Source organism: Taudactylus pleione, unplaced genomic scaffold (genome assembly GCF_031769625.1).
Source record: "Taudactylus pleione unplaced genomic scaffold, aTauple2 ptg000494l, whole genome shotgun sequence".
In the NCBI taxonomy this organism is placed as follows: Eukaryota; Metazoa; Chordata; class Amphibia; order Anura; family Myobatrachidae; genus Taudactylus; species Taudactylus pleione.
In genome coordinates, this window is record NW_028284896.1 from 1,151,729 (window position 1) to 1,175,699 (window position 23,971).

A 23,971-nucleotide genomic window follows, 5' to 3' on the forward strand; every position below is an offset into this window, starting at 1 on the left:
GGTTTTCACTCTTTCTGCCCAGTTCATCCAAAACAAGCTCAATTGTGTAGATGTCTGCAGATGGTGCTGGCCATTCTGTGATTTGAAGCCTACCATCTTGTTCTTTTCTGTGAAAGTAGTTTTGACACGGCCTGGAGGTATTTTAGGTCATTATTTTGCTATAGGATGAACCTGTCACCAGGTAGGTATAGAGTAGACCAGAGGGTATTGCATTTGGCTGCAAAATGTTGTGGTAGATCTTTTGGTTCAGGGTACCAGTCACTCTGTTCAAGTTGTGAACTTAAGGTTCCAGCAAAATAGCCCCAGACCATAACGCTTCCTTCTTCTTCTTTGAGAGATGATGTCACAGGGGTTTATTTACTAAGATCTGGCTTGTAAAAGCAGCCATTTGAAAATTTGGGTTTAAATATGCTGGTAATATAGTAATTAAACCATTGATTTCTCGACAACATACGAAAACCCTGCCTCATGTAAAAAAGATTTCATATTTTTTATTCCAGTCTTAGGTAGTCCAGTGGTTGTGCTTCATAGCCCAGGCAAGCCTTTTTCATTTGCTGCAGAATATCTGTAAGTTCTTAACGCACTTGTTCCCTGAAAGTCACACTAGTTTTTGCTGACTTAACTTTTTCTTAAACCTCTAGCAGCTTCTAGCTTTATATTGTATTATTGCAGGTTATTCACTGGAGTTGATTTACTTAAATATTAAGAGAGTGGAAATATGGGGATGTTCTAAAACGTGTTACTGATGGTGTATGTCAGTGGTAAAGTGACTCCTGCAGCACTGATTGCTCAGGCTCGGAGTTTTCTTCAGCCACCACTTGTTTATGATGGTCAGAAAGGGGGAACCAAGAAAAGTAATGTGATGTATGTAATACAGATATTTTCCCCATATATATCTACCTGACAATTCATAGCAAGAACACAGACATGACAGATACTAGAGAATGGGAGTTTTATAGAAATAATGGGGGATAACCAATGGGACACACTGTTCATGACATCCTTGTACCTAGTGCTGAATGCTAAGTATCTTCTCACACTCACCTCTTCAATGATGTCTCTCATATTCGGGCTTAGGTCACAGCCCGATAAAGCCGAGATGTTCAAGTCGTGCGGGAATTGTCCAGATGTCATGTTGAACAGTACTACCCCGAAGGAGTACCAGTCAACTCCCGCATCGTACTGTTGGCTTGAGACAATCTGTCAGTAAAAGGTAAGTAATTTGCTACATTATACTGTTTTATAGACTGGAAAACACAACTGGGCACAATTTGCCATCAGATGATAGATAAATTATACCATACATGTGAGATGAATGAAAACTCAGATCATGTATACCACTTATAGGCATGATGGGGGACACATGTACCAGGATGGACACACTGACCACACATTTACCAGGACAGACACACTCACAGTATTTTCATGAGAATAGGGAAGAGGGGAATGAATCCAAATAGAATTAATTGATGTGGGGAAATGATGGGAAAATGGAAGTATATGATTATAATGGTGATAATGATGCTGAAACTGAAGGCGTTAGTGGTTTTGAGGTGGGCTTAATAAATAATTAGGGGGATATAAGTTATCGACCACAATAGTGATCTTGGTATTAAATATCATTTCTCTGCTCTCAGTTTTATGTTGTGGTCAAACTAATTCTCTGTATTTTGTTATGGTCACAGGCAGGGGTGGATTGGGATGGAAAATCAGCCCGTAAAGTTCATGGAAGCAGCCCTAATGGGGGTGGGGTCTGTCAAGAGGGGCGGGATACTCCCTTCTCATAGGGCCTGATTCTGAGTCGGAGGCAGTCGCGGCCTTCCTTGCTCCTTTTGATGAAGTTGCGTCTACGACTTTATGCTAATGCAGCTACAGTGCCCTTCCCTGGTATACAGCCGTGCGTTCATATATGTAAGGACTGAGACGATCACAGTCAGTATCTACAGATGCTGCAGTCATGCTTTGTGTGTCTTTAGAAACTTTCACCAACCCTATGCTAGGTGCAGATCATCCATCTGTGTATGGCCTCCAATGTGCGCAATTCAGTGGGGGGAATTCAGTTGTTTTGCCGGCAGCTTTTGTTATTTTTTTTTACGACACCCGACGTAGTAATTCAATTGTTGCTCCGTCAGGGCGCGATATCTGCCAGTGCCTGCATTTCTGCTTGCACTATCAGGAGGATGCGAGCAGAAATATGTGAGAGACCCCCAGGACTTTACACGGGTTTAGCCGTTTTACACGGCTAAACCCGTGGCAAAGAGGGCGATAATGAATGAGCCTCAGAACAATTGAATTGCAACACTGGGTGCTCATTAATTATCACGTCTTAAAAAACAATCGAATCGCCCCCAGTGTCTTTGTATGCAACCACTTTCAGCAACATGACCGTGTCAGTCCAATCACTCGCCCACACTAAGTTACATCTGTGTCTAATTAGCCAGCCTCCTAAGAATGCTCAGCACATTAAGACTACACTACTTGGTGCGTGCATCTAAATCAGTACAGCAACTCTGTACAAACACCATTGGGGCGCATGCACGTGCAACTCAGTCCCATGCGCATATGAAAAAAAAACTTTGGCCCCCACAAGAAAGACAAATACATTGAGCTCCATTCAATTCTGCTCGATGTTGAATAGCCCCAGTAGGGAGCTCCCGAAGCTATTCAATTCAGCGCACTGTTCGGTCCAACTAAAGGATTTCATGAGGGTGCGAGGAGAAATATGACAAAAGTGACGGCCAAAATGGTGTTTTCTGGCTTAGCGTGGCGCTAACAGCCTTGCGGCCATCACTTTAGTCGGAGAATCCGGTTCTCGCGACTAAACACCCAAATGAAGTCACAGGAGACGACATTCTACGACAACTGGCAACTGTCGGACCAAACATCGCTGTGAGCTCCCTGCCGGCGCTATTCTGCATTGCGCTGAATTGAATCGAGCCCTCTGGCCCCTACAGGAACACAAACACACACAGAAATAGTAAACAAACACAATGGTCCCCACAGGAAAAAATAAAACACATTGGCTCCCGACAGGAAAAAAAGTTGGCCCACATGGGAAAAAAAACACACAACAGCCCCTACAGGGGAAATGCACACACATTGGCCTACACATGAAAAAATAAAACACATTGATTTAATGATTGCTCCCACAGGAAAAAATATATAACACAAACATTGATTCCACCCAGGCCCTCAGCATCTCATCACCGCCCTCAGCCCTTGTCACCTCATCACAATCTTCTACTCCTCAGCCCCTCACCCCCATCCCCTCACCACCTCAGCCTCACCATTCCCCAGCCCCTGTCTCTCAGCCTCACCATTCCCCAGATTCCCTAGCCCTGTGTCTTCAGCTTCAAACAGTGGTGTAACTATCATGGGTGCAAGGCGTGCGATTGCTTTATAACATTTTTAAGGGTCTCCACCAGAGTGGTTATGGCTAGTTCCGCATGAGAGGCGTGGTTATCATTTTAATGCATTAACACGCAGGGCCGGATCTAGACCATGTATAGCCCAAGGTGAAAATTTCCTTTAGCGCCCCCCCTCACCCACCTTACCAAATAATACCCCAAAATAGCAGGGCGGCAGAACCCAAGGGAAAGGTGCCATTGTAGGCAGTGGGGAGGTAATGACGGTATAAGTGAGGGAAGGAGAAGCATATAAGGGAAGAGGACCCTGCTCATGAGAGCTTAGTGTACAGGTCAGCCCTCAGGTAGGCCAGGTCAGCCCTCACAATGTACCTCACACATTCAAGGCAACAATCTGTAACTCAGTGGTAATGTAGAAGCAGACCTGGTGAGGATACACTGCACCGCCCCAGTGTACAGAAACAGGGAGCAATACTGTGACAACTCACACAGCAGCCTTATATACATCTCTGTATCATTCATTCATTTTCTATAACAGATTTCTCAGTCCATCATAGAGATGAGAGGAAACAAGACAACACACAATATAACCATACAGACAATTTTATAACAAAGTGTTCTTTATACACAGCTGGTACATCTATTTTGCAGCTGGAATATACATATATATACACAATCATACATACACACATACATACATGTATGTAGGTATATATTATACTGTATGTGTGTACATGTGCAGACACAATGGGACTATATAAAAGGAGTTATATAGTAGTCATATCATAGCACAAGGGCATCAAGTATATGGGCACAGCAGGGGTCCCTGACATCAGGGGCTATGTAGGGGCTGCCAAGGGGTCCATGGTACTGTGCTGCAGGCAGGGACCTAATTAAATCAGATTTACAAGGGTCTGGGGAATGATTACAGGAGGTTCTATGGTAATAGGGTAGAAGAGCAGTAAGAGACCAATAGAATGCATCAGTAACATGGGGACATAGGGCCTGATTCAGAGCCGCTCGTAAGCGGCAGTACGCTCGTTCCGAGCGATGTTCGCACATCTGCGCATGCGTACGGTTTTTAGTACGCATGCGCGAACCAGTCAGTGCGGCCAAAAATCGTTTGTTCGCTATATAGCGAGTGCCTGCTATTTTGAGTGACAGAATGAGGCGTATGTGGGTGGTAACAGGGGAAGGTGCTTGAAAACGGGGAGTGGAGATCCGAACGCAGGCGTGCTTAAAGGTCAAAGCGGGCGTTTTATGGGTGTGCATAATTAAAACAGCAGCGTCATTGACCACGTCACTTGGTTGTTTTATAGTCAGAACTGCTCGCAATATAGTGGTAGGAAAAACCAACCACAAGAATAGCGAGCAGTTCATACACTGTTCGATGTACTCGATTAATATACTAATTAGTGGACATGACGTATGATGCGAGCGGCCAGGGGGCGTTTTTATTAAATAAACGAACGCATGTTTTGATCGCTCGTTCAGACATGGAGGCGGCAACAGACCGCAAGGAGCGAATGGATCATTTGAATAGCCACCCCCTTTTTCTGAACGAGCGAGCGCTAATTGCGTCCGGCTCTGAATCAGGCCCATGGTCCCATGAAGGGCAATAAAGCAGTCTGAAGGCAGCATCCGGGGTAACAATGGGATTCGGCGAGGGGTGGTAAGTGGATACATGATGCAAGGACTGGAGATAAACACACATCAGATTTCACTGATCACACATATCAGCTGCCCCATGTACCCACAGCTATGCCCAGGCACTATACACATCCAACCCCCAGCTATACATAATGTATGTGCCCCTAGCTATACCGGGCAGATGACCTCCCCCCACACCCCATCCATCCTAGAACTACTGTTCTAACTTCTGTCCACTCCCTCTCACACCCCCCCCCCTCTGACTCTTACTAACAGAGGACATATTCACCATGCCTGCAGCAGTGGCTGTCTCCAAGGCAGCATCCCAAGGGAGAAGTGGAGGCGGGGAAGGAGTCTCCGGTGGTGGGAGGGGGGCCACAGTTACTTGCAGGGCTCTGGGAAGTTGGAGAACTGGGTTAGGGATATCCCTCATCAGCAATCTCCAGCAGGTCTGAGCTTCTTCTTTTCTAGTCAAGGGTGCAGTTAGCGGCAGCCTTGAGTGCGCCTCTAGTATAAGAAATGGCGCTAGCGTTTGACGGCTGCAGACGTAGAGGGTGATGAAGACGGGCTGGAGGCGGAGCTGTCAGTGGTGACTGACAGCTCTGCAAAGGTTTATGGGAGGAGCTGCTGCGGGCATTATTTGTATTGCATAAAATACTCTGTCATGTATGGTGGTCACTAGGTTGCTCTCTGCATTGTGTATCAATTAGTAGGATACTCTTTATATTATGTGGCAGTCACAAGTATGCTCTCTGTATTGTATATCAGTCACTAGGATGCTCTCTTTATTAATATAACAAAATATGCTTGCATTGTATGATGGTAACTTGCATGCTTTCAGTGTTATACACAAGGCCTTAGGATATTTTTAGGGGTAAGAACATACCTGTCACTATGGTTGGGTCACCTTAATTTTTTTTGTACATTTAGACAGAGGCAATGATTAATTTTGTTTTATTCTGCGTGTTGCATTGGTCTCATCTATCAGTGTTCTCCCCATGTTACTATATTTCCTTGGCAGTCCTTCTGGCACAATTTGTCCGAAAGTCGCGCTGCACTGATGTTTCCTTTAGAAATGTCAGTGCAAAGCGACTGATTGGCCACGTCACAGTGTAGCTGATTGCTCGGAGCCACCTCGCTGGGTGGAAGATGACGGCCACCCCCTCCACTTTGACCTCAAACCACCTTGTTGGAAAGCTGCCCCCGCCGGAAGCTGGCCGTCCCCTCCAACTTCAATCCTTGCCTACCCTGCATGAAGGCAAGCATTGCCCCTCTCCTACCCAGTGCCTGCTAAACAGTAAGTGAGATGCCAGATGGGGGGAGGGTGCACAATAGGCTTCTGCTTACCTGCTGTGATAGGGTTCAGACTGCCCAGCCTTCCCCCACTTTGTCCCCCCACTCCCAAAATGCCTGCACCCCCTCCCTTCCCCCCAGCTACCTCATAATGCTGCCCGGCAACAAAAACTTCTGGGGAGAACACTGTATCAATAAGATGACTAGGGCTAATGGTGTTCTGCTAACCCTATCTATTGCTATATTAGCCACACATACGATTTTTCCCTGTCTGCTTGAGGACACTATTAGATTTTTCCAGGGACACTTTAAGTTCCTGACACATCCAGGTGAAAAGTGGTGGCTCTTCCTGATTAGCCTTGCCTGTGTGGGTTATGGTAATACAATGACTGGTACCCCTAGGTAGAACTGTTGCCAAGCTTGTGATCCTAGCATAATGGACCGCTGTCCCATAGAGTGATGCCCATTATTCAAAAATACATAAACATACACACATTTCATATAAACTGTTATGGACTAAAATACTCCCCCAAACCAAAACCCTTATTCCCCACTTTTTAAAATCTAAAATAATATATTTTCTTCTCTTTCTATGCACTGTAGCCCTCAAAGGAAATAGTTGTCTTTACTTCTTTCTTGTTGGATAATTGATTCATTAAAATTATAGGACGAGACCCAATTATTATTAAATACTAAATCTTCCTCCCTGATCCATCATAGTCTAAATTGAGAAAATAAACAAATTTTGAAATATCCCCATAAAAAGAGCCATCTGCTCGCTAAGAACAACCTCTGCAAAATAACCAAAGAGGGATTACCCTGGCTCCTCTTCACAGCCAAACACATAAGCCGCCAGTGTGGGAAAACACCTGTGATTGGCTGGCAGTGAAGGGAAATCCTGAGTGGACAGGAATTAAGGCCTTATTCAAAGCTGTATGCTGTTAGCATTGGTGCTGCACTTTTGGACACAGCTGCTATGCTAATATATGCGAAAACCGCAGGAGGCATCTAGTGTAAACAGACGTGTCCTGACAGCTTCTGTGATCCGCTACTGCATCCAAGGACGCAGCATCACATCACCATCGGCCATCTCAGTAAGCCCAAGCTTACTCAGAATGGCCGCCAAAACTTCTCTGATGGGGCCAGGAAATTGATCCCGGCCTCTACACTCGCCCCCATTTTCAGGTATGCTGCCTGGTACCACCAACTCCCCATACCCAAATGGCCACAACCTGTCATACAGGCTAGGACTTAAGGTGTTTACACACGTACAATATTATGAACGATAATGATATCGTTATCGTTCATACCGTTCAACATCGTTCCGTGTGTATGCATGACATCGTTTACGATGCGCGCTCCCGTGGAACATTAACGATGTCTGCCATCATGCGAACATGCTGGCCAACCTGACTATATTGTCAGGCCCTGAATGTTTGGGGACTGTGGGAGGTGACGTCACTGACCGATATCGTTAACGATATCGTTCAGTGTGTAAGCTCAATGTCGGGAATGACATTGAGCCCGTCAGGTGAGGGGACAACAATGAATGATATCGCTTATAGAGCATATCATTCTGCATGTACCCGGCTTTAGGGGGCACTGGGTGCAACAACACAGGACCTGCTCTGCACATTCGCAGAACCGGTAATGAGCATAAGCAATCCCCCCGCCATCTGAGTTGTACACATACCATCGGGTTTGTGTAGAGCTCTGAATCAGGCCCTTAGATCAGTATGCAGTGATTTTTTGTAGTATAGTAAGGGTGGCAACCTGGGCAAAAGGTAAGAGTGGAAATGTCCATTCTTTCCTCCATATTTACCTTACTACATAGATAACATATATAGGAATAGTACTAATACCATATACTGTACACATCACGTCTATGTTATACCTCACCTCTGGGGCAATGTAGCCTCGTGTCCCTGCATAGCCCACGGCTCCCTGGATCTTGTTAACAGCCAGCCCGAAATCGGCGATTTTAATGTGGCCGGAACCATCAATAAGTATGTTCTCTGGTTTTATATCTCTGTAACAGAGACATTTTACACTTAGTATTTCATTAAGTACTTGTTTGCATAGACAGTATATGACACACATCATAAGTACCATAAGTGACTAAGGCTAATTTACCAATGTGGAAAAATGCATCTTCCATGGGACAACTGTCTTTTACACCTGGTGGGTCAGGGCGATCCGCTGTTGTGTGGACAGTTCCAAGGATCATGGAATGCTATAGTGTAGCTACTATAGGTGCAGGGTGTGTTATACACATAGGGCCTGATTCAGAGCCGTTCGCTATTTGTGGTCGTTCGTTCAAAAACAAGGGGTGGCTATTCAAATGATCCGTTCGCAAATTGCAGTCTGTTCCCACCTCTAAGTCTGAACGAGCGAGCAAAACATACGCTCATTTTTTTGATAAAAACGCCCCCTGGCCGCACGCACCATACGTCATGTCCGCTATTTATTAGATTAATCGAGTACATCGTACAGCGTATGAACTGCTCGCTATTCTTGTGGTTGGTGTTTTCAACTGCTATTTTGCGAGCAGTTCTGAGTTAAAAAAAACCAAGTGACGTGGTCAATGACGCTGCTGTATTAATTATGCACTCCCTTAAAACGCCCGTTTTGACCTTTAAGCACGCCTGCGTTCGGATCTCCACTCCCCGTTTTCAAGCACCTTCCCCTGTTACCACCCACATATGCCTCATTCTGTCACTCAAAATAGCAGGCCCTCGCTATATTGCGTACCAACGATTTTCGGCCGCACTGACTGGTTCGCGCATGCGTACTAAAAACCGTACGCATGCGCAGATGTGCGAACATCGCTCGGAACGAGCGTACTGCCGCTAGCGAGTGGCTCTGAATCAGGGCCATAATCCCTAACATAAGGGGGTCCTGGACTGCCCATGGAATGCTATAGTGTAGCTACTATAGGTGCAGGGTGTGTTATACACATGATCCCTAACATAAGGGGGTCCTGGACTGTCCATGGAATGCTATAGTGTAGCTACTATAGGTGCAGGGTGTGTTGTGCACATAATCCCTAACATAAGGGGGCACCGGACTGCCCATGGAATGCTATAGTGTAGCTACTATAGGTGCAGGGTGTGTTATACACATAATCCCTAACATAAGGGGGCCCCGGACTGTCCATGGAATGCTATAGTGTAGCTACTATAGGTGCAGGGTGTGTTGTGCACATGATTCCTAACATAAGGGGGCCCCGGACTGTCCATGGAATGCTATAGTGTAGCTACTATAGGTGCAGGGTGTGTTGTGCACATGATTCCTAACATAAGGGGGCCCCGGACTGTCCATGGAATGCTATAGTGTAGCTACTCTAGGTGCAGGGTGTGTTGTGCACATAATCCCTAACATAAGGGGGTCCTGGACTGCCCATGGAATGCTATAGTGTAGCTACTATAGGTGCAGGGTGTGTTGTGCACATGATCCCTAACATAAGGGGGTCCTGGACTGCCCATGGAATGCTATAGTGTAGCTACTATAGGTGCAGGGTGTGTTATACACATGATCCCTAACATAAGGGGGTCCTGGACTGTCCATGGAATGCTATAGTGTAGCTACTATAGGTGCAGGGTGTGTTGTGCACATAATCCCTAACATAAGGGGGTCCTGGACTGTCCATGGAATGCTATAGTGTAGCTACTATAGGTGCAGGGTGTGTTATGCACATGATCCCTAACATAAGGGGGTCCTGGACTGTCCATGGAATGCTATAGTGTAGCTACTATAGGTGCAGGGTGTGTTGTGCACATGATCCCTAACATAAGGGGGTCCTGGACTGTCCATGGAATGCTATAGTGTAGCTACTATAGGTGCAGGGTGTGTTGTGCACATGATTCCTAGCATAAGGGGGCCCCGGACTGTCCATGTAATGCTATAGTGTAGCTACTATAGGTGCAGGGTGTATTGTGCACATGATTCCTAACATAAGGGGGCCCCGGACTGTCCATGGAATGCTATAGTGTAGCTACTCTAGGTGCAGGGTGTGTTGTGCACATGATCCCTAACATAAGGGGGTCCTGCACTGTCCATGGAATGCTATAGTGTAGCTACTATAGGTGCAGGGTGTGTTATACACATGATCCCTAAACTAAGGGGGCCCCAGATTGTCCATGGAATGCTATAGTGTAGCTACTATAGGTGCAGGGTGTGTTTTGCACATGATCCCTAACATAAGGGGGTCCTGGACTGTCCATGGAATGCTATAGTGTAGCTACTCTAGGTGCAGGGTGTGTTGTGCACATAATCCCTAACATAAGGGGGTGCTGGACTGCCCATGGAATGCCATGGTGTAGCTACTCTAGGTACAGGGTGTGTTGTACACATGATTCCTAAGCTAAGGGGGCCCCGGACTGTCCATGGAATGCTATAGTGTAGCTACTATAGGTGCAGGGTGTGTTGTGCACATAATCCCTAACATAAGGGGGCACCGGACTGCCCATGGAATGCTATAGTGTAGCTACTATAGGTGCAGGGTGTGTTGTGCACATAATCCCTAACATAAGGGGGCCCCGGACTGCCCATCGAATGCTATAGTGTAGCTACTATAGGTGCAGGGTGTGTTGTACACATTATCCCTAAGATAAAGGGGTCCCGGACTGTCCATGGAATGCTATAGTGTAGCTACTATAGGTGCAGGGTGTGTTGTACACATTATCCCTAAGATAAAGGGGTCCTGGACTGCCCATGGAATGCTATAGTGTAGCTACTATAGGTGCAGGGTGTGTTGTACACATTATCCCTAAGATAAAGGGGTCCTGGACTGCCCATGGAATGCTATAGTGAAGCTACTATAGGTGCAGGGTGTGTTGTGCACATAATCCCTAACATAAGGGGGCCCCGGACTGCCCATGGAATGCTATAGTGTAGCTACTATAGGTGCAGGGTGTGTTGTACACATTATCCCTAAGCTAAAGGGGTCCTGGACTGCCCATGGAATGCTATAGTGAAGCTACTATAGGTGCAGGGTGTGTTGTGCACATAATCCCTAACATAAGGGGGTCCTGGACTGTCCATGGAATGCTATAGTGTAGCTACTATAGGTGCAGGGTGTGTTGTGCACATAATCCCTAACATAAGGGGGTCCTGGACTGCCCATGGAATGCTATAGTGTAGCTACTATAGGTGCAGGGTGTGCTGTGCACATAATCCCTAACATAAGGGGGTCCTGGACTGTCCATGGAATGATATAGTGTAGCTACCACAGGTGCAGGGTGTGCTGTGCACATAATCCCTAACATAAGGGGGCCTCGATTTGCCCATGGAAATCCAAGGCGTAGCTACTATAGGTGTAGGGTGTGCTGTGTATATGATCCTTAAGCTAAAGGGACCCCGGCTGCCCACTCTGCTCACTGAGCATCGCTCACTGGACAGCCATTGCCACCATATTTTCAGCATTATCCTTGAAAATAAGAGTAGACTATAGTAAATACTATGGCGTCAGTGCCAGAGTCTATGATAACTTCTGCACATCTGTTTTCTGTGCAGGTGCCAGTGATTTATATCTGGGGAGGAGAGGCCCATGTAAATACCTGGCATAGAGGGCAACTCAGTGATTAAAGTGCCCCTGATGAAGTTAATGTGCACCTTGAAGTGTGGTTGCTGAATAAAAGGGGGAATGTGTATCAAGATGTATACAGTGCAGGTCTGCATTATGTCTGGTTAATATCATCCTATTCAATGATTTTGTCTTCAGACATGTAAAACCAGCTCTCACATATATAATAGCAGAGACAGCCACGGACCAAACAAAAAGGACCCACATCACAAATTAGTATAAACAGGAAGTGAGCAGTGTGTCCATGAAACGCGTTACTAGATATTATGCACACCCTATTATGACTAGCCCTATGTGATATGATGACCACCCTTTCTCTGTTACTGTATGGAAATTCATAATAAATTCATGTTAAAGACACAGATAAGACTCTCCAATTGTTAGGACCTGCGCCTTAAAGATCTATTGCCTACAAACTATTTCAGAGAGGTTTTAGGGTAACAAACACTAACGATTGATTGGATGGTTACTTCAGTGGGTTGGCTCAAATCACCCCCTTCCAAACCTCTGTGAGGCGGCTCAGCTGGAACAGACCTCAAATAGGCCCTGGTTATTTATTATATGACACCAGCTTTTTGGAGCCGGGAAAAAGGATATTCAACTATACACACATAGCATACCTCCCACTGTCTGCATTTCAGGAGGACAATATCAATTTGCTGGGTCTGTTATTATATAATGATAGGGACTGTATTCTGCCAATCACAAGGCAATTGGGAAGTATTTCTATGCACTGCAGCGCAGTGTACGGCAGTGATGGGGTAGTAGGAAGACCACTGCAGGGACATAAGGGTCAGCCTAACCCGGCACATTATGGGGGTGTGACCATCCCCTCTAAGATACAGCCACGCCCCTCCATTATATGGCCACACCCCCATTCATATCACACACAACCATTATTAGGTATGCCAATAGCACAGATGCCCCCCTCCTACGTATTTGTACTGACCTGCATATTACATTTAAAGGAACCCGAGTACCAAAACAATCATGATCCTAATAAGTAGCACTGACAGCATTGCTAAGTATTTATTTTATTTTATAAGGGTGTAACTACTTTCATTCATTTCCCATTGTAAATACAGTTACGTCTGGGATGACAATGAATCCCCAAAGTGACATTTCGTCTATGTCTATGTAAATGAGGAAAGAAAGGTAGATACCGATGGATGAAGCCCTTGGCATGCAGGTACTGGAGACCAGAGACAATTTCAGCCGCGTAGAATCTGTTAAAGAAGAAATTTTTAAATATTGTAAAGTCCCAGATCCAGTTCTGTGTGAGGATTCTTTAGATACAGAAAAAGTCATGTACATGGAATATATATATATATATATATATATATATATATGTCATTTACAGGACAATTGGGAAATTATGAACAATGTTGAGGGCTGTTGTACAAATTTGCAATAGAGCAAAATGTGTTCAGTGCAGCACAGATTGTGCCGTATATGTAATACCATAACCCGCAGATGTAAGACCCTTATAATGGAGCTTGTGTGCTATGGTGTGTGTGTACCAGGCAGCCACTGTATACAGATGTGTCCTCATATTCCTAGCTTTTATACGCCATATGGCACGAGACACCATCGCGACTGAGCCACTCCAAGAGGTGTCTTATTTACATCACAGATGCAGCAAAACACCACTCACAGTGTACTAGAGACGCTGGGCTGTGACTTTACCTGCACAGGAATTAGTTTTACACCTGTACAAAGTCACAGATTCAGACTCGCACACAGATATACAAATGTCGCACATCGAATTGATCAGTATAAGCTAGCAATGTCGTTTTGTCGCTCCCAGGCCAATTTGCCCAGTACCTGGTGCATCGAGAGGGGCTATTTTCCCCAATTAGAGCCACAGTGTATAAGGACGGGATGTAGTTATATTGCTGGTGGACGGAATGCCGGCTGTCAATATACCGATGCCGGAATCCCGTCGCCCGGCACAATGCCAATGCTGCAACCCCCTTAGGGATCGTAAGACAGCGAGGCCTGGTAAGTCTTAGCTGCGGGGGGAGGGTTAGGTTTAGCCATCCGTGGAGGACTTAGGGCTAGGTACCCCCCCGAGAGGGTTAGGGTCAGGCTGCAGAAAGGGCCAGTTAGGGTTAGGCACCATCGGGGGAAAGTTAGGATGAGGCACCCCCCCCGGGGAGGGTTAGGCTTGGGGTGTGGGAAGGGCGGTTAGGGTTAGGCAACACTAGGGCGGTTAGGGTTAGGCAACACTAGGGCGGTTAGGGTTAGGCACCCCCGCAGGGAAGTTAGGGTTAGACACCACTAAGGGAGGATTAGGGTTAGGGGGGAAAGGTGTAGGGATAGTATACTTACAGCCGACATCAGGATTCTGCATGTTCGGGCTGCCACTGTCGGGATTTGAACTGGTAGCTACTGAGCCTCCGGTATATCATACCCAACCCATAAGGACACATCTGTATTTCCTATAGCACCCAGCTGCTTACTTCCTCCCCCCATAGCCAGGCTCTCCTCCTCTCTGTTGGTTTCTCTGCCACAGACAGGTCTTCTGAGCATCTGGTCCGGAGGAAGAGTAAAGGTGCGAGCAGCCGCTGTATAATACACTATGCCTCAGCTGCTTGTACTCTCCATCTGCTGCTAGGCCTGGCTGTTCAGGTGATGTCACTTCCCAGTAACCCATGGGCATCCAATCACAGCTGCTGCATGGTATTATAATAATAACTATATAGCTCTGCCTCCATGGGGGAGGGAGGAGAGAGCCATAGTGTTTATATGGGGGGTAGAGAGATGCAATGTGGGATAGGGAATGAGTAAGAGAGCTATAGATAAGGGATAAGCTGGGTACACACTATACGATGGTGCAACCTCAGCAATGGCGCGGTGTAATCATACATTGCACGCGCCGTACACACTGCACAAGCCGGTATACAATGGCACGATGTGTCATTGCATGCTGCATGTCACCGCACCACGTCATTCATTGCATTGTCCCATCTACCATGCAGAACAGCAGAAAGGATGATGCAATGAATAACAGCCGTGAATGACGGAATGACCGTACACACTATACAATGTGCATAGACGCGGATTCCTGCATTTCCCACGAGCAGGAACACGCTTTACCTGTCCCCCTGTGTCCCGGCTGCAGTCTGGGGTCCTCCCATGGAGCCAGGCTAGCCAGCCCCCCAGTGACCCGCCATAAGTAACAAGCCTGGGGCTGGAGTTGCGGTGCCATGGAGGGGTGATGGAGCAGCGACGCTGGCGTCCAGAGCACTGCCTAGCGCTGCCTGCTCTTCGGGAAAACCAAATAAAAGAAAACATAAAATAAAGCTCGGGCTGCTTAAAAGCCGCCCAACTGTGCAAACGGTGATCCAGATCCTGCCGGACACCAACGACAAACTGAATTGCCTCAGGCTGTGGGCGGGGTATACGGGGGAAGGACCGGAGCATCCTGGGAGAGAAAAGCTTTAACTGTTGGTGTCCAGTCCTCCTAACCACCACCTATATCCCATTATCTCCCCTGTAGAGCCCTATGGACCCTGAAGAAGAAATATTGCTCTGATTCGTGTCAGAATGATATATCATACGATACATTGTATATTGTGTACCCAACTTAAGACAGACAAATACAGGTTGGAAATAGTCATAGGTGGAAGAGACAAAGTGATGGGTGACCAATAACTGAGGAGGAGATAAAGCATATTGTCTAAGGGTGTGTGTATATATATGTGTGTAAGTGTCTGGCTGTGTCTTCTGGCCTGAAATTATTTATTCTTTTTATCCACCCAAAATTTGGGTGTGTACATTTAATGTGGTAATCATTGGCGGCCAGTGCTGGTATAATCAGGACAAGTGTAATGAGGGCAGTGGTCTGACAGCTGTTCTGCCACTGATTATAATGTATCTCATTCCCCACACTGTAAGCTCCTATGGGGCCCATTTATTAAGGATCGCATTTTGCAATGCGATCAGGGCATGCAGTACCGCCCATGATCGCATTGCAAAATGCGATCATACCGGCCGAATGTATGACCCGGCACATGCAGGGAGACTGCACATGAGCGGCGCCCATTGCCGACGGAGGGATCTGGAAGATCCCTCCGCTGGCTGAAATGTGGGTAAGTGCCCATAGGACACATCAGCTAACGTTATCTTCAGATGGCGTTAGCTGCTGGGGTCAATATCGGGAATGCGAAGCAGCATCGCATCCCCCATAGAAACCTATGGGGGAGGCGGCTGCCGGCGGCAATGGAGGGATCGCAGCAGGTATCGGAGATACCTGCTGCGGTCCCTCCTTCATACATTCGGGGGATACTTAGTATTTGAGGTAAACCCCCGAAAACAGGTGTTTTCGGGGAATTTACCTCAAATGCACTTTGATAAATGGGCCCCCAAGTCTCATATCTTCTCTCACACACAATTAGAGTTTTACATCAGCTCAGTGATAGAACTTACGTTACAGCCTGGACCTCAAGACGGCCTCTTCTCACCAGAAGATCGAACAGGTCTCCACCGCTGGCGTACTCCATGACGAAGGCCAGGTTGTTCTATTACAGGGCACAGACAGAGCAGAGTCACATATTTGCCAGTTACTCTAGTACAGTCATTACTCTTACAGTGACCTGGTCCTGGTGCTCAGAATGTACAGCAGGTGCCGCGCTCTCCACCATCTATTACACAGTGACTATTACTGTATCTGACAGGTCCTACACTATAACACTATGGGTACAGGCACAATAGGGGTGATTTATAATGAATAAAATGTGTCTCCTCTGACCTCTCCTGCCTGCGTGTGCACTGTGCACATACGTGTGGACAAGCCCGTATGATGCATACATTTCCCAGGACATTATAGTGATATGAGGAAGTGATTACTGTGTGGATCCGGCCTGGAATGTGTTTAGGTATAAAACAAGCCTGGAGTGACTAAGCACAGCCGCTAAGGTCTCACACTCCTCATTACATCACTGTTCCCCAATGGCTGCTCCCTAACTGCTTGTTACCTCCTTGTGTGATTACACCATGCACCATACACTGGGCCTGATCCTGAGTCACACACAATAGCACAGACAGCAGGGTCTATTGGTGGTCACCTGCCTGCGGGTTTATGCAAATGGCATACAGACTCCTCCCCTGGTGTACATCCATGTGGCCAATTGTACAAGGACTGAGACGCCCACTCACAGCGACCAGGGACACAGTAATAATGATTGGTGCATCCTTATACGTCACCATCGCTCGCACCATCAGCCTTATGGTAGCTGCAGCTTCTCTATCTGCCTATGGCCTCATATGCCTGCAGCTGTGTTCGCACCCAGAACGGACTATTTATCTAGTCCTCCCCCCCAATGCCCATCACTTACCACAACGTGTGTAATACCGGGCATCCCAATCTCAGCAGCGCCTCTGTACATACACGCTGTATTACGCAGGCGCTGTAATGGTTCTTAGGAAATTTTGCACATGCGCAGTTGCAAATAATTGTGATATGACATATCCTCCACACTTACTCTGCTCTGTGCTCTCTCTGCTCATCATACATTACCCCATTTATATATATATTATATATATAAGGGTAAAGACCGGCACTCCAAATATATCCAGTAATTGCCTGGGTGCCCTCCAAGGGGAACCTGTAGCTAAGCTACAAGCAGAAGCACTCACAGGACTTGTACATAGAAAGAAAAACACTGCAGCCCAAGCAGGCTTAGTCCATATACTGTATATATATTGTATACACTGATTGTACTAATTCCTGAGGATGTCCTCCTTGGACACAGAGAACAGAAGCGGCTCCAACCCTCTTAGACGAGGGGGCTGCCGCTGCCAAAAGAGAGGGGGAGACACTGAAGTCCTGGCCAGCCGAGTCCCGGTGCCTGCACAATGGATCTGACAGGCACCCAGGACCGACACATGTGCACGAGTGGCGGTGGTGCCACACACACACATAACACCAGCTTCTAGGGACTGCATCAGCATCAGCAGCCCCTAGAAGCCAGGTAGGGCTGCCTGGAAGGCAGAGGAGCGTCTTCCCACTGGAACAGAAGCTCTCTGCTAATCACAGCCCAGATTAGCAGCCCCAGGAGAGAAGACACCTCCCCTTGGGACTGCCTGTCCTGTGCATCACTGGCAGGTAATGCTTCCAATGGGAAGTCACTGCCAGTCAGTGTAGTCATGGACTGCCACTGGCTCACTGTGTTGGCAGATTTTACTGGGGGAGCTGCAACCCCTAGGTAAAATCCACCACTGGATAGGAGTATTACATACTTTATAATACAGCAGTATAAGAATAGTACAGAGCATTCACTGGACCACAAGGATGATTGTAACATGCAGGGTAATACCTCGGTCCGGAATGTCAGGATGCTATGAACTAAGAAGGGGCTCCCAGATGTTGCTTGTAACACTGTCATCTCCTCCATGGCTTCCGCCTCCTCTCTCTCTGACATTCCTCTGATGTTCTGGACCTTTATGGCGACTTCCTTCATGGTGATGGTATCGTACGCCAGCAGGACCTGTAAGTGTCAGTGATACTGAGATGTTACAGGGTCAGGAGCACAAATGGCTGTCACTATGTATGTAGAACCGGGCTGGTTTTGCCTTTTTAAATTATTGTTGCTTTAATAAAAGAGGGCTGACTTGCTGGAATCTTGTGGATGCCGGCATCTCATAGGCTATTACATATTTCCTCATAGAGCTGTTATTGGGTCAGGAAATCTATCCTGAAAAGCCATAAAGTATAATCTGAAATCTGATTGGCTAATATTCTGCTTTGTAAATGTTAATCTACAAATTCCTAGTTATCCCTCCCACTGATTTCTGACGTCAGAGGCGCTCATACGTGGTGTCTTCCGTGTGCGTACCCCATCAGGAGACCAATTGCCCAGTAACTCCATATCGCCCTCTGGGCCTGATTCAGAGCCGGACGCTCTGACCAGAGGGCTCGCTCTGAATCAGGGCCGGGCTACCTAAAATTGGAGCGGCCTCTTGGACGCTCGCATAGCTGTGGGTTACCACCCACAGCTTATGCGAGCGTCCATGATGATGGTGGCGATGGTCAAGACCATCGCGACCATCGGGCTTGCGACGAGATCCTGCGGTAGGGTCTCGTTGCAGCAAGCCCTGGAGTGATTTTGGCTCTATCAGAGCCAAAATCACTCCCACTGACATCACTAGTGTCTGATCTGCTTATCTAGACTAGTTATTTTATAATGCACATTAGTACTTGGTTGTGTAAATGATATGTAATTAAAGGTTAAATAACAGTAGCTATGAATGATATTTCTTAGTTTATTATCACTTCTCTCTTTTTCTTCCAGTTTATTGTAGACAGGGGACAGAGTCATGTGACCGGCGGCCGCAAAGTCGCCGGTCACAATCTCGACAGCGGAATGCAGGCTAGCGATCTGTGATAGGCGTCGAAATACCGATGCCTATCATAATCCTGGCGCCGGAACGCCGAGGACGCCATCCCATACTAAGGTAAGTCCAGGGCGCCCTTGGCGTTAGCTGCAGTAGGAGGACGGTTAGTATTAGGGAGTCTAGTGGGGTTAGTGTTTGGTTTTGGGGGGAAGATTAGGGTTAGGCATCCCTAGAGAGGAGTGTTATAGTTAGATACCCCCAGGGAAAGGTTAGGGTTAGGCACCCCTAGAGAGGAGTGTTAGGGTTAGGCACCCCCAGGGAAAGGTTAGGGTTAGGCACCCCTAGAGAGGAGTATTAGGGTTAGGCACCCCCAGGGAAAGGTTAGGGTTAGGCACCCCTAGAGAGGAGTATTAGGGTTAGGCACCCCCAGGGAAAGGTTAGGGTTAGGCACCCCTAGAGAGGAGTGTTAGGGTTAGACACCCCCAGGGAAAGGTTAGGGTTAGGCACCCCTAGAGAGGAGTGTTAGGGTTAGGCACCCCCAGGGAAAGGTTAGGGTTAGGCACCCCTAGAGAGGAGTATTAGGGTTAGGCACCCCCAGGGAAAGGTTAGGGTTAGGCACCCCTAGAGAGGAGTGTTAGGGTTAGGCACCCCCAGGGAAAGGTTAGGGTTAGGCAACTCCCTGGAAGGGTTAGGTTTAGGGAGCGGTAAAAGGGGTTTAGGGTTAGGCACCCCCGGGGGTAGGTTAGGGTTAGGCACTAAGGGGGAGGTTAGGGTTAGGCACCAGGGTGGGAGGGTTAAGGTTAGGGAGGACAGGGGACATTAGGGTACTTACCTGCCCCTGTTGGGATCTTGATCCCATCGGACATCCGCTGTCAGGATTTGAACCGGCGGCTAAATAGCCACTGGCATTTGAATCCCATTCCATAGACAGACAGCATCTAGCCCGTGACTAATGGTAAATAGTGACAGGTAGTACCCAACATGCCAAAGTAGAGTATTAGCAAATCCTGACACTATGGGCTCTATTTATTAACATTATTTTTACTAAAATAAAGTGAAAAAGGGTGTTTTCACACCCTTTTCACATTATTTTAGTTTCACCTGTAGTTATTACAGGGCAATTGGTGTAGAATTAGTAAAATTCTACTCCAACCCCTAGTATCACTTATTTTTAGTAAAGCAGATCGCATTTCCCATAATTGTAATGGGAAATGTGATCCGACCATAGTTACTAAAAATAAATTGTAAAAAAATACCGGGGGAAGCCCTGTGATAATAACGCCACCTGGAGGTGGCGTTATCCAGGGTCTCCCCCGGTTACCGGGCTCCCACTCTGCTCTAACGGGGAGAGCAGAGCCGGGAGCCGGTACCAGTAATCAGCTATGTGGTCTAAGCAGACCGCAAGCTGATTGCTGTAAAAAAACTAAAAAAAAAAATGAAACATTTTTTTTTTACTTGCCTGAATCCAGGGACCGGTGATCGGGCCTCCGGTGATGGCTCCTCTCCGGTCAGCTGGTCTCCCACAGTGCACTGCTGCCCGGTCATCAGGTGATCGGGCCCCAGTGCAGTATGGGAGATCACCTGATCGGGAAGCCCGGAGAAGATCACCGGAGGCCAGGAGGATGCAGGTAAGTGTAATGAAGGGGGGGGGGGGTCGCGGGGATCCCCGATCACGGGGGCGGGGCTTAGCACCAGGGGCGGGGCTTAGCGCCGGTGGGGGGCAGCAGCGACGGTGGGTCGGCGCAAGCGCGGAAAAAATACCGCGACTAGAGTGCAGATGGGATCCGCAGGGACAGAGCTTTATCGCAAGCTCTGTCCCTGCAAGGGATTTATAGTAAATCCCTGTGATATTGCCTGAATTCGCAATGCGAATTCACTCGATAATATCACACTACAATCCGCATTCAATATGCGGATTGTAGTAAATAGAGCCCTAAATAACACATCTCTCTTCATATAGAATTTGTATTACTCAATCCCATTTACATTCACCTATAGAGCGCTATCATTTATGGTACAGATAAACCATAACTGCTCAATAATCACATATTTGAATAAGGATCAGGTGGTTCCTGATTGGGAGAAAATTGATATACAGTATAATTTACCTACAGTATGTGCAATAAGATAGAATATACACACATAATAAAGTCAGGAAACTTACTACTCCAAAGCCGCCCCGGCCGATCTGATGTTTGAAGTTGAATCTCTTGATGGTATTAGAGGTGTCCTCGGGGCAGGCTGGTGAGGTGCTGCTTGGTCCTTGTGTAGTAAAATAAGGCAAAGGTTATTCATGCATTGATTAGCAGGATGTAAGGAGGACACAGTAAGATGATGATAATTACTGACCTGGGATAATTGGGACCACATAATAAAATGCATTGTAGGGGCCCCTTTATAGCTGAATACACTGATAGCTAATCGGAAACACCAGGCCTCATTGTACAGTGACCTTCAGCTCATAAATGTACCTTTAATGTACACAATGCTCCCAGTTATCTCTTTATACTCTGTTCTTTTTTCTTTGTTGTATATTTATTTTATTCTTAATATCAAAATAAAATAAACTAGGGCCCGGCACATCTTTGCTGAGTTCCACATCGGGGACCTATTTCTGACATTCCTCTTATGGAGAGGGTCAGAGAACAGCCTGTGCCAACCTTTTTTCCCATTCCCAGCTATGCCAGCCTCTCTGCCCTTTCCCTGACTGTGACAGCACCATTCTATGCCTGCGCTAGCTTTTTAGTCGAATCTATGGACCTCATTCAGAGCCGCTCGCAACATGCGAGCGCTCGCTCTGAATGAGGGCGGCCGCTTCCTCTTTAAAATCCAGCCTCCTGGTCGCTCGCAAAGCTGTGGGTGACCACCCACAGCTTTAGCGAGTGACCAGGTGATGGTCACAATGTTCTCGTCTCCTGCAAGCCCCAGGTAGCTTCCTGCTCTAACAGAGCAGGAAGCTACCTACTGACATCACTGCTGATGTCAGTAGGGCCGCCTACAAACGGCAGGTGTTCCTTGAGGAACGCCTCCATTTGTCCGGCCACCCCCCCTCCCCACCTACAAAATGGGGTGAGCTGTCGATCAACATCGAGAGCCACCCCTTTTGTAGTGATCCCCGCAGCGAGTGAATTTGTCACTTGCTCCAGAGCTAGCGCTTGCGAGCGGGTCTGAATGAGGTCCAATGTCTGCACTATCTTTTTTGCTCTCTATCTTTTCCAGACTCTTTGTCCTTCCCCTGTCTCCTTCAGGCTCTGTGCTAGGGATGGGAATCATTTGATGTTTCATCTGAAACATCAGTCAGATAGTTCCGATGTTCAACCCTGCAATGTTTAGAATCCAATCACCATCGCTCGATTTCTCCCCCAATGTGTTTCCCTGCATTTCCAATGGGTTTTTTTTTTTGCGACAGTGGGCCTGATACAGATCTGCTCGCAAGCGCATTGCGCTTGCAAGCCGGCCAATTGTGGGCCAGTGCGCACATGCAGAGTGCGCACTGCGTTTGCGCGAGCGCAAAAAGCACTCGCTCTGGTGCTCACATCCAAAAGGGGCGGTTGTCGATGTTGATTGACAGCTGCCCTGTTTGGAGGCAGGTAGGGGGGGTGGCTGGCCAAACAGAGGCGTTCCTGAAGGAACGCCTGCTGTTTGGGGGCGGCCCCACTGACATCACAAGTGATGTCAGTGCGTGAGCTTCCGGCTCTATTAGAGCCGAAAAGCTCACTGGGGCTTGTGGGAACGAGACCCTACCACAAGGGTCTCGTCGCAAGCCCGATGGTCGCGACCATCACCTGGCCACTCACAAAAGCTATGGGTTGTCACCCACAGCTATGCAAGCGGCCAGGAGGCTGGATTTTTTAAAAAAAACGTCCGCCCTGATTCAGAGCGAGTGCACACTTTTTGCGTGTGGCTCTGAATCAGGCCCACTGCGTGGTGCTCTCACTGCTTTGGGTTGCCAGCTGGCTCTCTCCTTGTTTTACAGTCAATAACAACTTAGGGTCGGATTCAATTAGAGGTGAAAAGTGCCGTTTGGAGAAAAGTTTATGTGGATTCGGACTTTCCGCCTGTTTCCAAAGTATCTCCATATTCAATTCCAGGACGATTTCGGCTAAGTGGAAACTCAATGCAATGTAATAGGCGGAAAAGTATCTCCTATGAATAGCAGGCGAAGCATAAAAACTAGCAAAATAGACTTCTTGGGGGTCTGCAAGGATGGGTCTAGCGTTTTTAGGATTGCAAGTGCATTTTTGATGTTTTTTAAAAGTTCACTTTACAGACATAAATATATGCTAGCACCCATTTTCAAGTACCCCAAACTTGACTGGACTACTGTACTTATTTTCAAGAAAAAATCCTGCTTTATGCCAATCTTCACCACTTATGCAAAGACGCTAATAAGAAGAAATTTAAACTACTTATGTACCTCAAACTTTTATTAGGGCTATTAGTACCCATCTGCATTGATTCCTTATGTAAGTACATCTTTTTTTGGGGTACAGACTGATATACCCTCTTCTGACAGTACTTTCTGCCTGTTCCGCATTCACCGCTTTCCGTTTTCGCCTGTTTAGGAATTGAATAGGGTGAAAAGCTGGGACGCGCACGGAAAGTTTTTGCCTCTGAAACAGGTGAAGGAGGCGGAAAGTCGGACGGGCGACACTTTTCCGACTTTTCGCCTCTAATTGAATGCGGGCCTTAAGATGAGAGTATAAAACAAAGTGACTGGGCTGATACTGCTGTGTGCATG